Source organism: Orcinus orca, chromosome X (genome assembly GCF_937001465.1).
Source record: "Orcinus orca chromosome X, mOrcOrc1.1, whole genome shotgun sequence".
In the NCBI taxonomy this organism is placed as follows: domain Eukaryota; kingdom Metazoa; phylum Chordata; class Mammalia; order Artiodactyla; family Delphinidae; genus Orcinus; species Orcinus orca.
The window spans coordinates 53,023,377-53,045,281 of NC_064580.1; positions in this window are offsets into that span (position 1 = coordinate 53,023,377).

Sequence of the window (21,905 nt, forward strand, 5' to 3'; positions counted from 1 at the left end):
TTTAAAAAAATTCCAGTGTAATTCCACTTCATGGGTCAGGACCCATTCAGAGCCAGTTGCAAAATATACTCCTGACAAAAAGGGATCATCACTTGACTTAAGAATGTTGCAGTGTTATGAGACTGAAAAATATAGGAACATAATGAGCCATGAAAATGTAATGCTTTTATTACCTAAAATACTTCCTACTAAAATAATATGGACTGCACTTTATTTGATGGAATTACACTAATAATGAAAATGAGAAAATATTATTTTTGAATCAAATGCCACTATCCTAAATTAAAATATATTGCTTGATCTTTCCTCAGAAATAATTTACTCTTTTACATTTATCCTGACTTTCAAACTTTTAATATTATATAAAAAATAGTTGAAACACATCTTATTTGTAAGAAAATCATTAATAAAATTAGGTCATTTATTCCAGAAATTCTTAATATTTAAAGTTTGTAGAGTATTCCAGTCCTTAGGACATCAGTTAAATTTTATGATTTACCTACATTGAATGGTGTTTCTTTTGCTTGGTAGTAAAATATGCACACGTTAGAACTCTGAACTATTTTTGAATATATATTTTAGTACTAATACTTTTACTTACATAATCACACTTGTGCCCACAGCCTGAAAGGATACTGCTGAGTTACCAATCCTCTTAGAAATAAAGAGTAGGATGGATCCTCTTGCTGCTGATTCTCTACAAAACAACCCAAATCAACAAAACAGTCAGGATTCTGGTCAAGGACAGAAAGAATTTTGAGACTTTTAAAAGAAGTACAGGGGCTTCCTTGGTGGCGCAGTGGTTGAGAGTCCGCCTGCTGATGCAGGGGACGCGGGTTTATGCCCTGGTCCAGGAAGATCCCACATGCCGCGGAGCGGCTAGGCCCGTGAGCCATGGCCGCTGAGCCTGTGCTTCCGGAGCCTGCGCTCCGCAACAGGAGAGGCCATAACAGTGAGAGGCCTGTGTACCGCAAAAATAAAATAAAATATATAAAAGAAGTACAGGATGAAAGAATATAACCCGTTGTCCTTGTATGCATCTACAAGCTTTACCTAATTGGAAAATATCTTGTTACAAATGTATGCCTTTTCAAGATAGATTTATTTAATTTAAAAAAAAAATTTAATTTATTTTTGGCTGAGTTGGGCCTTCGTTGCTGCACGGGGGCTTTATCTAGCTGCGGCGAGTGGGGGCTACTCTTCGCTGTGGTGCATGGGCTTCTGCTTGTGGTGACTTCCCTTGTTGTGGAGCATGGGCTCTAGACGTGGGGGCTTCAGTAGTTGTGGTGCGTGGGCTCAGTAGTTGTGGCTTGCGTGCTCAGCTGCTCCACAGCATCTGGGATCTTCTCAGACCAGGGCCCAAACCCATGTTCCCTGCATTGGCAGACGGATTCCCAACCACTGCACTACCAGGAATCCCGCAAGATATATTTATTTTGAATGGCATCCAAATTAATCAGGGTGTGTCTTTTGGATTATTTGAGTGGTAAGATTATATAATCCCTGAGGTGATCAATTGCAAAAAAAAAAAAAAAGAGAGAGGGAGAGTTAACCACCAAAACCATGATATTTTAGAGAGAAAGGAACTTTATAATATAGAATTTTGCAGAGGAACAGTTTGCCAGCGCAAAATGTCTTTTTGGCATGCAGATTATTTCAAGCTGAAAATAAGCCCAAAAGACAGGAAGGAACTTAGACCTTCCCACTAACTGCATAAAAGAATGTATTATAGATAGAGGACCGGTTCCAGGAAGGGAGCTATCATAGTTATCATAGATAACTATAGTATGAACTAGGTGTGTAGACAGGGAGGACTCTAGCAAAGTCTGTTCATTACAATTCCTCTCTGTGTCCAATTATCTCTGCATAGCCCAGCAAATATTTATTTAGCACACATTTGATTTTCCATCTCCATGTGAATTGCCTTCCTCCCCTCTGAAGTCCCAAACCACTAGCCACAACATTTTATTTTATCTTTAGCTGAAGATGGTATTTTAGGTGAAGGATTTAGCCATTCTGGTAAGTTACTCAGTTTTTCTGCATACATGTTATTAAACTTTTTTTTGATTTTCTCCTGCTAATCTCTCTCATGCCAATTTAATTCTTAAACCAGCTAGAAGATCCTAAAAGTGTAGCAGAAAATTTCTTCCTCCCCAACACTTTGTTGACAGCAGTCTCAATAAAGTTTTGCATTCATCCACTTTTACATTTATTTTGCTTGTGGTTAGTACTGGAGAGAATTTTCATCAAGAGTGACAAATGTCCCTTATTCTGTAAATTAATTTTAATTGGAGATGATTGTTTAATCTGAAAGAAAGCATTTTGTGGTAAGCTACCTGAGGGCAAGTTAGTTTATTGTGCATATGGAACTTTTCTGAATTTAAAATTTATACATAACGATCAAAGGTAAATTTGCATAATCTTAGCATTTAGGGAATTATTTCCATCAAATAGTTCAGAGGGAGACACATTAAATAAACAAAGTAACAAACAAATAATTGTATACTGACAAATTATATGAGTGACCCTGAGGAATAGTAGAGTTGTAATTAGGACAATGGAGAGAGGGAGAAGCAGGCAAACATTTGTGGAGATTCAGTGAAGAGTACTCTGAGGTGATATTTAGAATGAGACTTAAAAAAGTGTGTATTGGGTGAGTGTGTGTGTATGTGTGTGTGTGTATTTGTGTGCATGTACGCGCGTGCGTTGAGGATTAAGAATGATAATAGCTTGCAGTGTAGAGATAAGATCAATGCTTCATTGTGGGTTTTTTTGTGGTTCTCAGAGATCATATGAAACCTCATTTCCTAGATGATTGATGTAGCCATTAACTGACACTGGAGACTAGAGGAGTATTTTTGAATATATTTGAAGAGTAGGTAATGTCCTGAGGCATATTTCATTTTAGGTGCACTTAACTATGCAAGTAGAAAAACTAGCTGAACAGTAGAATCCTGACAAGAGCTCTATCACTGCCAATTTAGAGGTAACAATGAAGGAAATTGAAGTAATGAATAAATGTGTGAGAGTGCTAGGGCAGCAAAGAAGAGAACAGGGGCTAGGATGGAGTCTTTTTTTAAAACATTAATTAATTAATTAATCTATCTATCTATTTATTTATTTATTTTTGGCTGCATTGGGTCTTCATTGCTGTGCATGGGCTTTCTCTAGTTGCCACAAGCGAGGCTACTCTTCATTGTGGTGTGCAGGCTTCTCATTGCGATGGCTTCTCTTGTGTGGAGCACGAGCTCTAGGTGAACGGGCATCAGTAGTTGTGACCCACATGCTCAGTACTGGTGGCTCATGGGCTCTAGAGTTCAGGCTGAGTATTTGTTGTGCAAGGGCCTAGTTGCTCTGTGACATGTGGGAACTTCCCAGACCAGGGCTTGAAGCTGTGTCCCCTGCATTGTCAGGTGGATTTGTAACCACTGTGCCACCAGGGAAGCCCTAGGATGGAGTCTTGAAACATTCTAAAATAGTGTTTGCATTGTTCTTTACAGAGGACACTGGAAAGGAGTGACAGCAAAATAGTATGAAAACAGACGCCAAAGATATCAGAGGAAATCAAAGTTCCCAAAAAGAGATCATAGTAGGACAATTTAGTTGCAAGTAAAATACTAAGACAAATCCATTAGACTTCTTTATGGGAAGATCATTGGTAATCTTAGTAAATCAAACGATGAGGGACATGTGAGGAAATGGTAAGTGCAGTTTGAACTTTTATTTTGATTGTGAAGAGAGGAAAAGGAGAATAGGAACTAGAGAGGAAATAGGTTCAGATGAGGTTTATGTTTCAAAATGAAACAAACTAACTTAACACTGAGTAGATATATTTTAAAAAGCAGAAGATACTGGTAAAGGAGATGTAGTATATAAGTGATAATATAAAGTTGCCAAGAATGCAGGAGAGAAGTGATTTGATTGGAGTAATTGAACATTCCAGGGGTACAGAAGACATTGATTTAACAGGAGAGAGATAGTAGTTGGTGGATAGGAATGCAAGGATAATTGTAGACTTCATGGCAGTGAGGCAGGAGAGAAATGGGCTCCAAGTTGGAGTTTACCACTGGCCTTCTGTTTACATTTCATGGGTCAGGAAAAAGTGGGCTTCAGGCTGGACACTTACAACTACCCTCCTGTTTGCATTTCCTGAGACAGGAGATAGGTGGGCTTCATGTTAGACATTTAAAATCAGCCTCCTGTTTGCTCTCTGAAATGGAGGCAATGACAGAGACAAGGTAAGTAGCCAAGCTTTGTCTCTTGTGGAACCATTAAGATAACAGTCATGGCAAGAACAAACAGGGGCAAAACCTTGTTTGAGGAAAGGATCAAGGGATCTCTGCTTCCCTATCCTTGGGGCAAGGGAGACACTACACAGGTGCAGAAAGGCTCCTTGGGGGTCAAAATTCAGGGGACATCTCCAAGCCATAGTGACTCTTGCTTCTCCCAGATGCCTTCGCATCGGAGTCCATCTTGGCTGGGAGGTGTGTGCACACCTAAGGGAGGGTCCTGAGACAAACTAGTCAGGGGGACAAAGCAAAATGGTTGGCCAGAAGGAGATAAAGACCCAGAAAACTGCCCCATTATAAAGGATTTACACTTCCCAAAGGTGTGACTCACTCGCTGAGTTCACCCTCTCTATCTTTCTGCATGTATTTTGCTATTCCAATAAACTTTTTTACTTTTCTCTTTACCTTCTGCCTCCTCACGTGAATTCTTTCCCAACAAGGCAGGCAAGAACTGGGTGTTTAGGCCCTAGATGCTGGTCTCTGTGGTCTAGCAGTTAGGACTCCCAGTACTGGAACTAAGATCTTGCTTCCAGCTGTCGCTTACTGCTGCATGCATCCGAAATCATTAGTGAACTCAAGTAATTTATCAATGTAATAGGAGCCAATCCCATCCGTGAAAAGTGAAAGTAAGAGTATGTGTGAGATGGAAATAATACAGAAATGATTCAGGGTGTTTATGGAGCATAGAAGAATAGTTATCAAGGTATAGTAGGATTGCCAGATAAGTTAGAAAGTTACTGGAATTTCTGAGACTGCTATTAGATGAGGGTCGATATTTTAATCATGTACTTTGTCAGAAGCAGCCATGAATAGAGAAGAATTTTGAGTTACCAGGATAGGTGTCTTGATCAGCAGATATAGTAAAAGGTCAAATGGACTTAAAAATTGTTTGTCTTAGTAAATATATTTTTGAATGAGTAAATGGGAATTAAATTTAGTAGAAAAAAATAGAAGTATTAGGGCCTGATGGTTGGAAAGTGTGAACAATGGAATATAGGATTCCCATGTGGTAGGAGAACTTGTACATAAGGAGCAATTCTGTGAATAAGCTGAATATAGAAAATGTTGTGGTTACTGGATGTGGTCTCTGATATACTAATCTTATAGGTCACATTCCTGGTGAAACCTAAGTGTGGTATGTACCCCTAAAGATGACCATTTTTTTAACATATTTATTAGAGTATTATTGATTTATAATGGTGTGTTAGTTTCTGCTTTATAACAAAGTGAATCAGCTATACATATACATATATCCCCATATCTCCTTCCTCTTGTATCTCGCTCCAACCATCACTTTCTCATCCATCTATGTGGTCACAAAGCACCGAGCGGATTTCCCTGTGCTATGTGGCTGCTTCTCACTAGCTATCTATTTTACATTTGGTAGTATATATAAGTCCATGCCACTCACTCACCTCGTCCCAGCTCACCTTCCCCCTCCCTGTATCCTCACATCCATTCTCTATGTCTGTGTCTTTATTCCTGTCCTGTCCCTAGGTTTTTCAGAACTTTTTTTTTTTTAGATTCCATGTATACGTGATAGCATAGAGTATTTATTTTTCTCATTCTGATTTACTTCTTTCTGTATGACAGACTCTAGGCCCATCCACCTCACTACATATAACTCAATTTCGTTTATTTATATGGCTGAATAATATTCCATTGTATACATGTGCCATATCTTCTTTATCCATTCATCTGTTGATGAACACGTAGGTTGCTTCCATGTCCTGGCTATTGTAAATAGAGCTGCAATGAACATTCTGGTACATGACTCTTTTTGAGTTATGGTTTTCTCAGGGTCTATGCCCAGTAGTAGGATTGCTGAGCCATATAGTAGCTCTATTTTTAGTTCTTTAAGGAAACCCCATACTGTTCTCCATAGTTTCTCTATCAGTTTACATTCCCAACAACAGTGCAAGAGGGTTCCCTTTTCTCCACACCCTCTCCAGCATTTATTATTTGTAGATATTTTGATGACGGCCATTCTGACTGGTGTGAGGTGATACCTCATTGTGATTTTGATTTACATTTCTCTAATGATTAGTGATGTTGAGAATCCTTTCATGTTTTTGTTGGCAATCTGTATATCTTCTTTGGAGAAATGTCTGTTTAGGTCTTCTGCCCACATTTGGATTGGATTGTTTGTTTTTTTGACACTGAGCTGCATGAGCTGCATGTAAATTTTGGAGATTAATCCTTTGTCAGTTGTTTCATTTGCAAATATTTTCTCCCACACTGAGGGTTATCTTTTTGTCTTGTTTATGATTTCCTTTGTTGTGAAAAACCTTTTAAGTTTCACTAGGTCCCATTTGTTTATTTTTGTTTTTATTTCCATTTCTCTATGATGTGGTTCAAAAAGGATCTTGCTGTGATTTATGTCATACAGTGTTCTGCCTATGTTTTCCTCTAAGAGTTTTACAGTGTTTGGCCTTACATTTATGTTTTTAATCCACTTTGAGTTTATTTTTGTATATGGTGTTATGCAGTGTTTTAATTTCACTGTTTTACATGTAGCTGTCCAGTTTTCCCCACACCAATTATTGAAGAGACTGTCTTTTCTCCATTGTATATTCTTGCCTCCTTTATCAAAAATAGGTGACCATATGTGCCTGGGTTTATCTCTGGGCTTTATATCCTGTTCCATTGATCAATATTTCTATTTTTGTACCAGTACCATACTGTCTTGATTACTGTGTAGCTTTTTAGTATAGTCTGAAGTCAGGGAGCTTGATTCCTCCAGCTCCATTCTTCTTTCTCAAGATTGTTTTGGTTATTCAGGGTCTTTTGTGTTTCCATACAAATTGTGAAATATTTTATTCTAGTTCTGTGAAAAATGCCAGTGGTAGTTTGATAGGGATTGCATTGAATCTGTGGATTGCTTTGGGTAGTAGTGTCATTTTCACAATGTTGATTCTTCCAATCCACGAACATGGTATATCTCTCCATCTGTTTTTATCATCTTTAATTTCTTTCATCAATGTCTTATAGTTCTCTGCATAGAGCTCTTTTGTCTCCTTAGGTAGGTTTATTCCTAGGTATTTTATTCTGTTTGTTGCAATGGTAAATTGGAGTGTTTCCTTAATTTCTCTTTCAGATTTTCATCATTAGTGTATAGGAATGCAAGAGATTTCTGTGCATTAATTTTGTATCCTGCTACTTTACCAGATTCATTGATTAGGTATATTAATTTTCTGGTAGCATCTTTGGGATTCTCTATGCATAGTATCAGGTCATCTGCAAACAGTGACAGCTTTACTTCTTCTTTTCTGATTTGGATTCCTTTAATTTCTTTTTCTTGTCTCATTACTGTGGATAAAACTTCCAAAACTATGTTGAATAATAGTGGTGAGAGTGGACAACCCTGTCTTGCTCCTGATCTTAGAGGAAATGTTTTCAGTTTTTCACTATTGAGAACGATATCATTTAAACAATCAAAGAGGAAATCAAAAAATACCTAGAAACAAATGACAATGAAAACAAGATGACCCAAAACCTATGGAGTGCAGCAAAAGCATTTCGAAGAAGCAAGTCTACAGCAATACAATCCTATGTCAAGAAACAGGAAACATCTCAAATAAAAAACCTAATGCTACACCTGAAGCAATTAGGGAAAGAGGAATAAAAAAACGCCAAAGTTAGCAGAAGGAAAGAAATCATAAAGATCAGATCAGAAATAAATGATAAATAAATGAAGGAAACAATAGCAAAGATAAATAAAAATAAAAGCTGGTTCTTTGAGAAGATAAACACAGTTGATAAACCATTAGCCAGACTCATCAATAACAAAAAGGGTGAAGATTCAATTCAGTAGAATTAGAGATGAAAAAGGAGAAGTAACAACTGACATTGCTGAAATACAAAGGATCATGAGAGATTACTGCAAGCAACTATATGCCAATAAAGTGGACAACCTGGAAGAAATGAACAAATTCTTAGAAAAGCACAACCTTCCAAGACTGAACCAAGAAGAAATAGAGAATATAAACAGAGCAATCACAAGCACTGAAATTGAGACTGTGATTAAAAATCTTCCAACAAACAAAAGCCCAGGACCAGATGGCTTTTCAGGCATATTCTCTCAAATCTTTAGAGAAGAGCTAACACTTATCCTTCTCAAACTCTTCCAAAATATAGCAGAGGGAGGAACACTCTAAAACGCATTCTACAAGGCCACCATCACACTGATACCAAAACCAGACAAAGATGTCAGCAAGAAAGAAAACTACAGGCCAATATCACTGATGTACCTGATGCAAAAATCCTCAACTAAATACTAGCAAACAGAATCCAACAGCACATTAAAAGGATTATACACCACGATCAGTAGGCTTTATCCCAGGAATGCAAAGATTCTTCAGTATACACAAATCAATCAATGTGATAAACCGTATTAACAAATTGAAAGAGAAAAACCATATGATTATCTCAATATATGCATAAAATCTTTCGACCATATTCAATACCAATTTACGATAAAAAACCCTCCAGAAAGTAGGCATAGAGGGAACTTATCTCAACATAATAAAGGCCATATATGAGAAAGCCACAGCCAACATCATTCTCAAAAGATCACCATTTTTAGAAATTTGAAGTTGGGAAATTATTAAAGCAAAATTCATATTCTAACTGTTCATTTTCTAAGTATGCAATTTTGTGACATTGTTCTTTCTGAAAGTTTGTCACTTTTTTTTTTTTTTTTTGTGGTACGCAGGCCTCTCACTGCCGTGGCCTCTCCTGATGTGGAGCACAGGCTCTGGACGCACAGGCTCAGCGACCATGGCTCATGGGCTTAGCCGCTCCATGGCATGTAGGATCTTCCTGGACCGGGGCACTAACCTGTGTCCCCTGATTCGGCAGGCGGACTCTCAACCAGTGTGCCACCAGGGAAGCCTTGTCACATTATCTTTTAAATAAATAAGTAAATAATCAGCATGATTTTCTTGAGGATTAATGAAGCAAATTTATGTAAATCTGCAAGCAAAGTGTCAAATTTTATAAATCTGATATTTCCTTTTTCTGGACCTTAGGTGGAAGGGAATGAATTAATCCTGCTACTATTTTTGACATATTACAGTCATTTTCCCATGAAATACATTTAATTACTAATTCTTTGAAATATATAATTTATGAGATACTGGAATGTTGTTGATGATGATAGTACTGGGCAGGATTTCAATTGCCACTGTACTAAGTAGAGATATATTTCCTTATAAAATGGAATTAATATGGTTCTTCATAATACCTTTTAAATATAAACCTTTTAAGTTGGGGGCTTCTAGGTTTTGGGATCATGGAGGAAATTGAAAAGTCCATTTTAGCACCATGAGCTAGTTACCAAAACTTAATGATTTTCATTTCTTCTTCTGTAAAATAGGGGTATTATTTTCTTTATGAAAAACAGTAGGGAAAGCTTTCTTATTTTGACTCTGTATCAAAAGTAAGCAGGTGTGTTTGCCCACTTATTTTAGGGCACAATACATGGTCTTGTAAACTGTGCTTAAGGTTCACTCCCAGGTGATGTATGACTGTTGGGTCTGGGAATCATTGTAAAGACTGGAGTCTCTTGTTTTCCATTTTTGTTTTGTTCTGTTTTCTCGCTCAGCTTTGTCTACTAAACATTTGCACTGTCTATAAGTAAACGAGAGGTAAACAAGTGACCACTAAATTATTGAGAATGCACACAGGTGTGTAAGGATTTTCTTTCTCTCTTTTTTTTTTTTTTTTTTGCGGTACATGGGCCTCTCACTGTTGTGGTCTCTCCCGTTGCAGAGCACAGGCTCTGGACGCACAGGCTCAGCGGCCATGGCTCACGGGCCCAGCCCCTCCACGGCATGTGGGATCTTCCTGGACCGGGGCATGAACCCGTCTCCCCTGCATCGGCAGACGGACTCTCAACCACTGCACCACCAGGGAAGCCCTCTCTTGAATGATAACCTCTGTTGCCATTGAACGCGAAGGCTTTTCTTGGCCTGAATCTTCTAAGTGGAAGTTATTGAGGAGGTATTCAAAGATATGAGCTCCAGTTCAGTTTCTCTAGGATTCTGGGATGCTTATGATGGGTCAGGGAGTGATCAAGGAATATCTCTTTCCCAAGAATTATACTAGTTGATTCCATTCCTCGTTAAGGACTCTTGCAGAACAAAAATGTAAAAGATCTCGAATGGAGAAAAATTCACTCAGTTGACCATGTTAGCGGCAGCAATTGGCATAGGCGTGGAGTAAACACAGGTAATAAAGATGAGTAAGAGCAGACATTTACAGTGAGTCCAATTGATCCTGTGTTACAGATTTACAGTTGCAATGGTAAAGACTTTGCAGTTTGGGTCAAAGAATGCAAGGAGAAATCATTAATTTATTCCCTGAATCTTAAATTTAGTAAAGTCTTTTTTTCTTTTTTGAAGGAAAGGACTCCCTTTGTGTGTGTGTGTGTGCGTGTATGTGTGTGTGTGTGCGTTTACATCTTTATTGGAGTATAATTGCTTTACAATGGTGTGTTAGCTTCTGCTTTATAACAAAGTGAATCAGTTATACATATACATATGTTCCCATATCTCTTCCCTCTTGCGTCTCCCTCCCTTCCACCCTCCCTATCCCACCCCTCCAGGCAGTCACAAAGCACCAAGCTGATCTCCCTGTGGCTGCTTCCCACTAGCTATCTACCTTACATTTGGTAGTGTATATATAATAAATGTATTTATTTTGGGCTGTGTTGGGTCTTTGTTGCTGCGTGCAGGATTTCTCTAGTTCTAGTGAGAGGGAGCTACTCTTCATTGCAGTGCTTGGGCTTCTCATTGTGATGGCTTCTCTTATTGAAGACCACAGCCTCTAGGCATGCAGGCTTCAGTAGTTGTGGCATGTGGGCTCAGTAGATGTGGCTTGCAGGCTCTAAAGTGCAGGCTCAGTAGTTGTGACACACGGTCTTAGTTGCTCTGTTTCATGTGGGATCTTCCCGGACCAGGGCTGGAACCCATATCCCCTGCAGTGGCAGGTGGATTCTTAACCAGTGTGTCACCAGTGAAGTCCATAAATTTAGTAAATTCTTGATAGAAAATATTGAACATTTAAAAAATATTAAAGGTAACAAAACTTATCATTGCCACACCTGTTCCCAGTCACCCATTTTCACTCTTTGTAATTAAAATTAGTTTAAGGGAGGGGCAATATAGGGGGAAGGGATTAAGAGGTACAAACTATTATGTATACAATAAGTTACAAGGACATATTATACAACACAGGGAATATAGCCAATATTTTATAACTATAAATGGAGTATACATTTCTATTGTACTCTTGTAACATATAATATTGTATATCAACTATACTTCAAAAAATAAAAAAAATAAACTTTTAAAATAAAATTTGTTAAAATTGGAAATTGAGATCGATTGAAAGGAGTACTGTTTCTTTAAATTGGCTGTTAATTGAGGATAACACATACAGAGGAGATAGTGGAAATTAGGGTCCTGTGCCTATTTTGTAGGATTAGGAGAGACCAGAACTAATCAAGAGGATTCTATTACCTTTGAACAGATAGGCAGGATAAAGATATAGTGGATGAAATAATAACTAATGCTAGAGGTTTCAGGAAATAAATAAAAATGTATGGCTTAACCACAAGAGAGATTATTTTTGTATCATCTTTCATAACAGCAGTCTCAGAAACTCTTAACTGTGCTGCACAGCTTGTCTGCCCTAATATCTTTTAAAACATAAGTGAGTTTTGAAGAGGTGAGGCAGGACCTGCTGACTCCAAGTTCTATTGATATAATTCCTCCTGCAGAATGTTGGATATTGCTTGAAGGTTTTCTGATATTTTAGTAAAAATAGACCTATAACTTCTATGTATTAAGAGGCATTTATACTTCAAACTTTGCAATACTCTTAAACAGTTGTTAAACCATTTCACAGATGAGGAAGCTGAGATTCAAAAAAGAACAAATTTATCCAAAGGCACAACTTAAAAAGTGACAGACCAGGACTATTGATTGCCTTGTGATGCACCTACAGATTTACTTGAAATTGGGAAAAGAGTGTTAGTTATGAATTCACATGTAACATTTTTATAATAACAAATCTGGAAGTCAAATTACCATTGTCTTGGGAAATTGCCAGTTTATTTCACACAAAACCTCATGTAAGTTTGCTTTAGTAATATTTGTTCATGATGTATATATTTTTTGAATATGTGTGAAAGGCACATGCCATATCAGCAGAGAGAATCATTAGATTGAGTAGTATAAATGGGGTTTGAGGTTTCTAAATGCACAGCCCTCCTTCCTCAGTACTATCATGTTGACCATCATCCCCAGGCATCGGAAGGGATGATGATGATTGGACAAGAATATCCATGATGCTTTAGGAACCAGTGACCTTTACAGATGTAGTTATAGATCTCACCCACAAAGTAACCTGTTAGACATATTCCAGAGAAATATGTACATAAGTGTAATGCTGGGTAACATCAGTTATCAAATCTTCTGGGTGAATCTGTCAATATTTATTTAATTACTTACATATCTCTTAATCAGATATATTCCACAGCTTCCATATATGCCACTTCACTCTCTTCCCTGACTCACATTATTTTGTAGCACTTAGAATTACCTGGAAGAAATTTGTTCCTTTAGTTACTTACATCAAATTGTTACCCAATTTAAATAGTCTTCATTGTCACAATTTTATGTATTACTAATCCATCTCCAACACCCAGGATAATGCTGGGAACACAATGAGTATTGTTTTATTTAATAAATAAATGGCTTGAATATTTTCTAATTAATTATTCTGCTCTGGCTACTATTATGAGGTTTGAACACAGCAAAAAACATAAGTTTCATATCCCTTTCTACATAAACTTCATTCTGGTGACCTTATGTTTATTGGATTCTCTTAGAAAACAGTGTTAATCACATTGTGAAAACATTTCTTCCTTCCTTGCTGAAAACTCTAAGCATTCTGCAGTCTGTCTTTTTGCTTGGGAAAGAATATTAGCAACCAGAGAGGTTTACCGTCAGGGTGAGAACCTTCAATGTTTTCAATATTCAGGATGCTCTTCTTTGGATTTCCCTTAATGTTATTACACTTTTTCCTTGGTATCTTGTTCTGCACTTGCATAGCATGCACTCTTCTAGGCACAGAATTTTAAATCTATATATCACTTCCCCACATATAGGGCATCAGCTCTGCAAATTAGATGTAATTCCCCAGTTGGAGCAAAGAGAGCAGTTGTGAAGGGAAGAAAGAGAACTTCCCTAAGGTTCGGGTACAAGTGATCTCTGGACACCTGTGCTCAGTATGAAGAGAAGCCTTTTTAGTGAAGGAACAGGACATTGGTAATGTCAACTGTAGGTTTCATTGACTGAATTATATTTTTAGAAATGTATCAGAAGCCATTGAGTCAAATTATTCATAATCTGTTATTAAGCATCACACATCAAATTCTCTTCACATTTCCACTTTTTACCTCAGAAAAGCAAAGTTCCTGTCTGCTTGGGAGTTAAAATTTTATGTTTTTTCCGTCTTTGTCATGGTCTCTTTTCTTTAATGATTTCCACTGTCATATACTCTGCAGCTTCTGAACTTTATTTTATTCTTTCTCTCATGAAATATTGAACATATTATTTACATTATTCTAAACCATGTTTCTATTCACTAATATATTCCTCAATTTCATATACTTCCCTATGTAATGGTAAATATTTGAAACATACTCACATGGGCCTCACATTGTTTTCAACAATTTAATTCCCATAATGTCCCATGAATCATTCTTATTTTTTGTTTCTTATTTAACTATTATTTTGTGTCATTTCAGGCAGGAATAGTGACCATTAAAATCAAGAAATAATATCCATGCAAGTTTTTTCAGTGTGGACCAATGTAGCTTCAAAAAATAGTAAGTTTCTTTAGGTATGAACCCTGGTCATTTATGTGAGAAATGTGGGAATGAGATAAGTTAGAAATTAAGCAGACTCATATAAAACTATAATTAGAGTGTAGTGTTAAACACTAACCCAGAATAAAGTTTTGGAAACTTTAAATTTATGGAAGAAATTAGCCTGAATTTAAATTGTAATCAGTAGAAATGCAGCAAAGGGGAAAAATCTTTGTCCATGCAGAAGATTAACATACCATGTGTATGTAACTAGCACAGAGATAATTTTAACTGAAGACATCATTGAATGTACTTATACACACATGAGTTTTCACATCATAGTAAGTACTTTTGGTGTAGTAAGAAGGAAAGCCTTGAGTGATCTTTAAATCCTTAGTCAACACTGAGTTCTTATACTGTGGTTATATCAATGTCAAAATCAAAGTGAAAAGCTGGGGTTCATATCAGAATTCTCAGACATGAAAAAATTCTTATCAAGAATGTTTTACCATGCATTTCAGCCGTGAATTTATAATTTTGGCTAGCAAATTATTATTTTACAAATAAGTAATATAAAGTATAGAAATGTTAATTAATCTTAGAATAATAAATTCAAAAATTTGTAGAAATAAGTCTTTCTAATGGGTTAATATTTAGAAATATATACAAAGCAAAGTCATTCCTAGAAAAAGTATTACTTTGGTCGGCTTTCATTTCTTATTCAGTTCCAAACAGAATTATGATGATTGGGTTCAACCAAAATATGTTTGAATATTAAATGAAATATAGACAACTATGTGAGTTACAAATTTTATTTGTCAAATATATCTCATTTAAGATGGGATTTCAGACCTTGTGATCTTGCTAGTGCCTTGACTACTGTGTCCACCCCAATATGACTTCTGGGCCTTCTGCTATTCACCTATGTGTTCATGTGACATCTAATGTGCACTATTTAGGTAGAGAAATATTCATAGCAGGATCACAGACTGCCAACATAACATAACATAACATAACATCACAGACTGCCAACATCAAGCTAGGTCTTGACCCTCCTGTCCCTCATCCTTTCATCATTTATGCCCCTCACTCATGACAATCAAGCCACAGTGTTCTTACATCATGCAGGTTTGTGCCCATCTCAGGGCCTTTGTACTTGCTCTTCCCTCTGCCTAGAATGTCCTTGACCTAGAGCTTCAAATGACTGGTGTCTTCTGCTCACCTGGATGATAGCTCAGATGTTAGCTCTTCCAACAAGACTTCATAGATCATTCCATCTAATGTTCGTCCCTCCCCATCACCATTCCACATTACCCTGATTTGTTTTCTTCGTAACACTCCTTAAAGTTATTTTTCTCTCATTATATTTTTACTTATAGGAGTCTGTGTACTCCACCACACAATGTGAGAGTATAATCCCTGCCTGTCTCATTCACAAATGTATCTCCGGTGCTTACAATTCTCAGTAAATAAGTATTGAATAAGTGAATGCAAGGGACCTTAAAGTCCCTTTAGTTCAGATCCCTCAATTAGAGATGAGAAGTTAAGTGAGCTACGGAATGTCACACAGGCCAATTGTCCCTCAACCTAATCCAGGGATAGTAACCTCTAAAGTTTTATCTAAAGTTTTATCTGCTCTAAAATTTAAGACCAGAATCACCTGCTAATGACTGAAAAAACGCAAACACTTAGATTCAGGAAAAAAATATTCTCCACAATATAAAATGTGTGAACATTTAGGGTGACTTTCTAGGCCAACAGGTTTTATTGAAACACAGGAGCAAAAGTGGTCTCAGTGAACTGATAGTCTCTGAAGGATTCAGATTCAGAGACTACTAAGTCCTTTCCCAGGATTTATTGCCACAAAATTCAGCTAGAAAAAACACCTGTTTTAGTGTCCCTTCTGATACTTAAGTTTCCTTTTAACATGTTCAAAAGTGAAATAAAGATACCCTCAAATATGTGTGGTTAACTGGTTAAAAATAATTGCTTTAAAGAGCATAAGTCTCTCTAAAAATAAAATGTAACTTCTGCTTCCAACTGTAAAAGAACCAGTGTCTGGATATCCTCACCTACCTATGATAATTAAAAAGATAGACAAAATACATGAAACTACTGTTTTCAGACACTGAACAACAGGCAGTGAAAGACTATGTCCCTTGAGTAGAGGTCAAAAAAGTGAGCCTAATGACCCACCTGGCTTTCGGCCTAGAAGCAGTTTTCATGCCTCACGCGCAGGGAGGGGAAACCCAGATATAGCCTAGCAAAAATCTGAATTGAGAATACAGACCAACTGGGGAAGCCCAGGAGGCTATAATTTGTGGGTCAGAGTATCAAAAAGGAGGGATATATCCAGAAAGAAAGTTCCAGAACTGCCTAATGATCCCTCTGAATCTTTATTGAATACTGATTATAGCATGCACAGGGTGAAATTCCACAAGACTGGGCAGGAACAACTTTTGAGGATAAAACAATTACTGAGGACTTAAATTAAATAATTCCAAGAGTTCATATAGGTCTGTGAGTTCTTACATGCCAGAGTTGAGAAACCTCATTGAATACATGGCAAAAAGTGGTCTTGTGCCTGAAACAGGGTGGAGAGTGGTCTGCTCCAGGGGCTGCTGGGTTCCTGTGAGATATCCTTGCTGTGTGTCCCAGCTCAAGCTGAGTAAACGCTCTGGCAACACTCACTCCACACCACAGAATGGCACTGGATCTGGGGTGGCCACAACCAAAGAAAAGACACAATGGTGAGCTGTGTTTAATCAGAGCTGCAGAAACCTACACAGGCAGAACATTAGACCTCTGTAGGCACAGGGTTCCCATTTGATACAGATCTCCCCTCCTTTGGGACAAAATTCCTGGTGTAAGGAGAAGGAAAGGCACACACTTAAGGGGAACAGAGGCAGCTAGAGGATGACCCTCAGGGCTTTCCTCCAGCAACTTGAGATTAGATCCTGTCCCTGAAAGGGCAGTGATGGCCACTGAGAAGAAAGGAAGTCCTACCTCACACCCTGCACAGGCTGCAGTTCCTCCATTTCCAGCCCAACCCCCCAGAAATGTGATAGCTGGCAGCACACCCTGAAGAAAGATGTGACAGGCATTCACATCAAAACCAACCCTCACATCAAAGGCATTGGACACACACATTCTGTATAGGGATGCTCACATATAAGAACACCCTTTCAAGACCACAATACGTTACTGTTTCATAGAGACAAAGTTAAGTAAAATGAAAAGTCTGAGAAACCACTCTCAATTGAAAGAACAAGATAAAACCCCAAAAGAAAATAATGAAACAGAAACAAATAATTTACAAGATAAGGAATTTAAAACATTGGTAATAAAAATGTTAACTAAATTAGGGAAAAGAATTGGTCAAAACACTGATCTTTTTAACAAGGAGCTGGAAAATATAAAAGACCCAATCAAAAATAGATAATTCAATATCTGAAATAATAAACACACTAGAAGTAATAAATAGCAGACTAAGTGATACAGAAGAAGGAGAAGAGAGAGAGAAGGGCGTCAAACATGTATTTGAAGAAATTGTGGCTGAAAATTTCCCAAACCAGAAGAAAGAAACAGATATCCAGGTTCAGAAAGGACAAAGGGTCCCAAACAAGAAGAATCAAAAGAGACCCACAACAACACATATTACAATTAAAATGGCAAAAGTTAAAGAGAGAATTCTAAAGGCAGCAAGAGCAAAACAAAGACTCATATACAAGGGAATTCCCATAAGGTTATCAGCTGATTTCTCTGCAGACACTTTGGAGGCCAGAAGGGTGTGGCATGATATATTCAAAGTGCTGAAAGGTAAAACCCTGCAACCCAGGATACACTACCCAGCAAGATTATCATTTACAATAGAAGGAGAGATATAGAACTTCTCAGACAAGTAGAAACTCAAATAATTCATCAATACTAAATCTATCCTAAAAGAAATATTGAAGTGTCTTCTCTAAATGGAAAAGATCTAAGAATCTATAAGAAAGGGAAAATCCCACTAGGAAAAGAACCTATATAGTAAGGATTGAGGATTACTCAAATAAGACAGTATGCAGATTAAAAGACAAAAAAAATGTAAAAACAACTGTACCTGAACAGTTAAGGGATAAGCATGAAGATGTAAAATATGACATCAAAAACACAAAATGTGGGGGAGGGGAGTAAACAATGGAGATCATTTAGAATGTGTTTCAACTTAAATGACTACCACTTGAAAACAAGTAGTTACAACTATGGGTCAAAAGATATGAACCTTGTGGTAACCACAAATCAAAGACATACAATACATCTACAAAAACCAGAAAGAAAGGAACCCAATCATACTACTAAACAAAAGCATCAAACCACAACTTTAGAAACAAAAAGAAGAAATGAACATAGAAAACTACAAAAACAATGGGAAAACAAGTAATAAAATGGCAACAAGTACATACCTATCAATAATTACTTTAAATATCAATGGACTAAATGCTCTGACCAAAAACATAAGGTGGCTGATTGGGTTATAAAAAAAACCTTTAAAGTGCTGCTTACAAGAGACTCACTGTAGGACTAAAGACACACAGAGACAGAAATTAGGGGATGGAAAATGATTTTCACACAAAGGGAAATGACAGGGAAGTCAGAGTAGAAATACATGTCACATAAAAGAGACAAAATTAGAAAATACCTTGAGATAAATGAAAATGGAAACAAAATTTTCCAAAATCTATGGGATGAATCAAAAGCCGTTTTTTTTTTTAACATCTTTATTGCGGTATAATTGCTTTACAATGGTGTGTTAGTTTCTGCTTTATAACAAAGTGAATCAGTTATACATATACATATGTTCCCATATCTCTTCCCTCTTGCATTTCCCCCCTCCCACCCTCCCTATACCACCCCTCCAGGCGGTCACAAAGCACCGAGCCGATATCCCTGTGCCATGCAGCTGCTTCCCACTAGCTATCTACCTTACGTTTGTTAGTGTATATATGTCCATGCCTCTCTCTCGCCCTGTCACAGCTCACCCTTCCCTTCCCAAATCCCCAACTCCGCTCTCCAGTAGGCCTGTCTTTATTCCTGCCTTACCCCTAGGTTCTTCATGACATTTTTTTCCTTAAATTCCATATATATGTGATAGCATACGGTATTTGTCTTTCTCTTTCTGACTTACTTCACTCTGTATGACAGACTCTAGGTCTATCCACCTCATTATAAATAGCTCAATTTCGTTTCTTTTTATGGCTGAGTAATATTCTATTGTATATATGTGCTACGTCTTCTTTATCCATTCATCCAATGATGGGATCTTAGGTGGTTTCCACCTCTGGGCTATTGTAAATAGAGCTGCAATGAACATTTTGGTACATGACTATCTTTGAATTTTGGTTTTCTCAGGGTATATGCTCAGTAGTGGGATTGCTGGGTCATATGGTAGTACTATTTGTAGATTTTTAAGGAACCTCCATACTGTTCTCCATAGTGACTGAACCAATTCACATTCCGACCAGCAATGCAAGAGTGTTCCCTTTTCTCCACACCCTCTCCAGCATTTATTATTTCTAGATTTTTTGGTGATGGCCATTCTGACTGGTGTGAGATGATATCTCATTGTAGCTTTGATTTGCATTTCTCTAATGATTAATGACGTTTAGCATTCTTTCATGTGTTTGTTGGTAGTCTGTATATCTTCTCTGGAGAAATGTCTATTTAGGTCTTCTGCCCATTTTTCGACTGGGTTGTCTGTTTTTTTGTTATTCAGCTGCAAGGGCTGCTTGTAAATTTTGGAAATTAATCCTTTGACAGTTGCTTCATTTGCAAATATTTTCTCCCATTCTGAGGGTTGTCTTTTGGTCTTGTTTATGGCTTCCTTTGATGTGCAAAAGTTTTGAAGTTTCATTAGATCCAATTTGTTTATTTTTGTTTTTTATTTCCATTTCTCTAGGAGGTGGGTCAAAAAGGATCTTGCTGTGATTTATGTCACAGTGTTCTGCTATGTTTTCCTCTAAGAGTTTGATAGTTTTGGGCCTTAAATTTAGATATTTAATCTATTTGAGCTTATTTTTGTGTATGGTGTTAGGGAGTAATCTAATCTCATACCTTTATGTGTACCTGTCCAGTTTTCCCAGCACCATTATTGAAGAGGTAGTCCTTTCTCCACTGTACATTCCTGCCAACTTTATCAAAGATATGGTGTCCATATGTGCGTGGGTTTATATCTGGGCTTTCTTTCCTGTTCCATTAATCTATCTTTCTGTTTTTGTGCCAGTACCATACTGTCTTGATTACTGTAGCTTTGTAGTATAGTCTGAAGTCAGGGAGCCTGATTCCTCTGGCTCCGTTTTTCGTTCTCAAGATTGCTTTGGCTATTCGGGGTCTTTGGTGTTTCCATACAAATTGTGAAAGTTTTTGTTCTAATTCTGTGGAAAATGCCAGTGGTAGTTTGATAGGGATTGCATTGAATCTGTAGATTGCTTCGGGTAGTAGAGTCATTTTCACAATGTTGATTCTTCCAATCCAAGAACATGGTATATCTCTCCATCTATTTGTATCAACTTTAATTTCTTTAACAAGTGTCTTATAATTTTCGGCATACAGGTCTTCTGTCTCCTTAGGTAGGTTTATTCCTAGATATTTTATTCTTTTTGTTGCAGTGGTAAATGGGAGTGTTTTCTTGATTTCACTTTCAGGTATTTCATCATTAGTATATAGGAATGCCAGAGATTTCTGTGCATTAATTTTGTATCCTGATACTTTACCAAATTCATTGATTAGCTCTAGTAGTCTTCTGGTAGCATCTTTAGGATTCTCTATGTATAGTATGATGTCATCTGCAAACAGTGACAGCTTTATTTCTTCTTTTCCGATTTGGATTCCTTTTATTCCCTTTTCTTCTTTGATTGCTGTGGCTAAAATTTCCAAAACTATGTTGAATAAGAGTGGGGAGAGTGGGCAACCTTGTCTTCTTCCTGATCTTAGTGGAAATGCTTTCAGTTTTTCACCATTGAGGATGATGTTGGCTGTGGGCTTATCATATATGGCCTTTATTATGTTGAGGAAATTTCTCTCTATGCGTACTTTCTGCAGGGTTTTTATCATTAATGGGTGTTGAATTTTGTCAAAGGCTTTCTCTGCATCTATTGAGATCATCATATGGTTTTTCTCCTTCAGTCTGTTAATATGGTTTATCACATTGATAGATTTGCATATATTGAAGAATCCTTGCATTCCTGGAATAAACCCCACTTGATCATGGTGTATGATCCTTTTAATGTGCTGTTGGATTCTGTTTGCTGGTATTTTGTTCAGGATTTTTGCATCTATGCTGATCACTGATATTGGCCTGTAGTTTTCTTTCTTTGTGACATCCTTGTCTGGTTTTGGTATCAAGGTGATGGTGTCCGCATAGAAGGAATTTCGGAGTGTTCCTCCCTCTGCTATATTTTGGAAGAGTTTGAGAAGGATAGGTGATAGCTTTTCTCTAAATGTTTGATAGAATTCACCTGTGAAGCCATCTGGTCCTGGGCTTTTGTTTCTTGGAAGATTTTTAATCACAATTTCAATTTCAGTGCTTGTGATTGGTCTGTTCATATTTTCTATTTCTTCCTGATTCAATCTTGGCAGGTTGTGCTTTTCTAAAAATTTGTCCATTTCTTCCAGATTGTCCATTTTATTGGCATAGGGTTACTTGTAGTAATCTCTCATGATATTTTTTATTTCTGTAGTGTCAGTTGTTACTTCTCCTT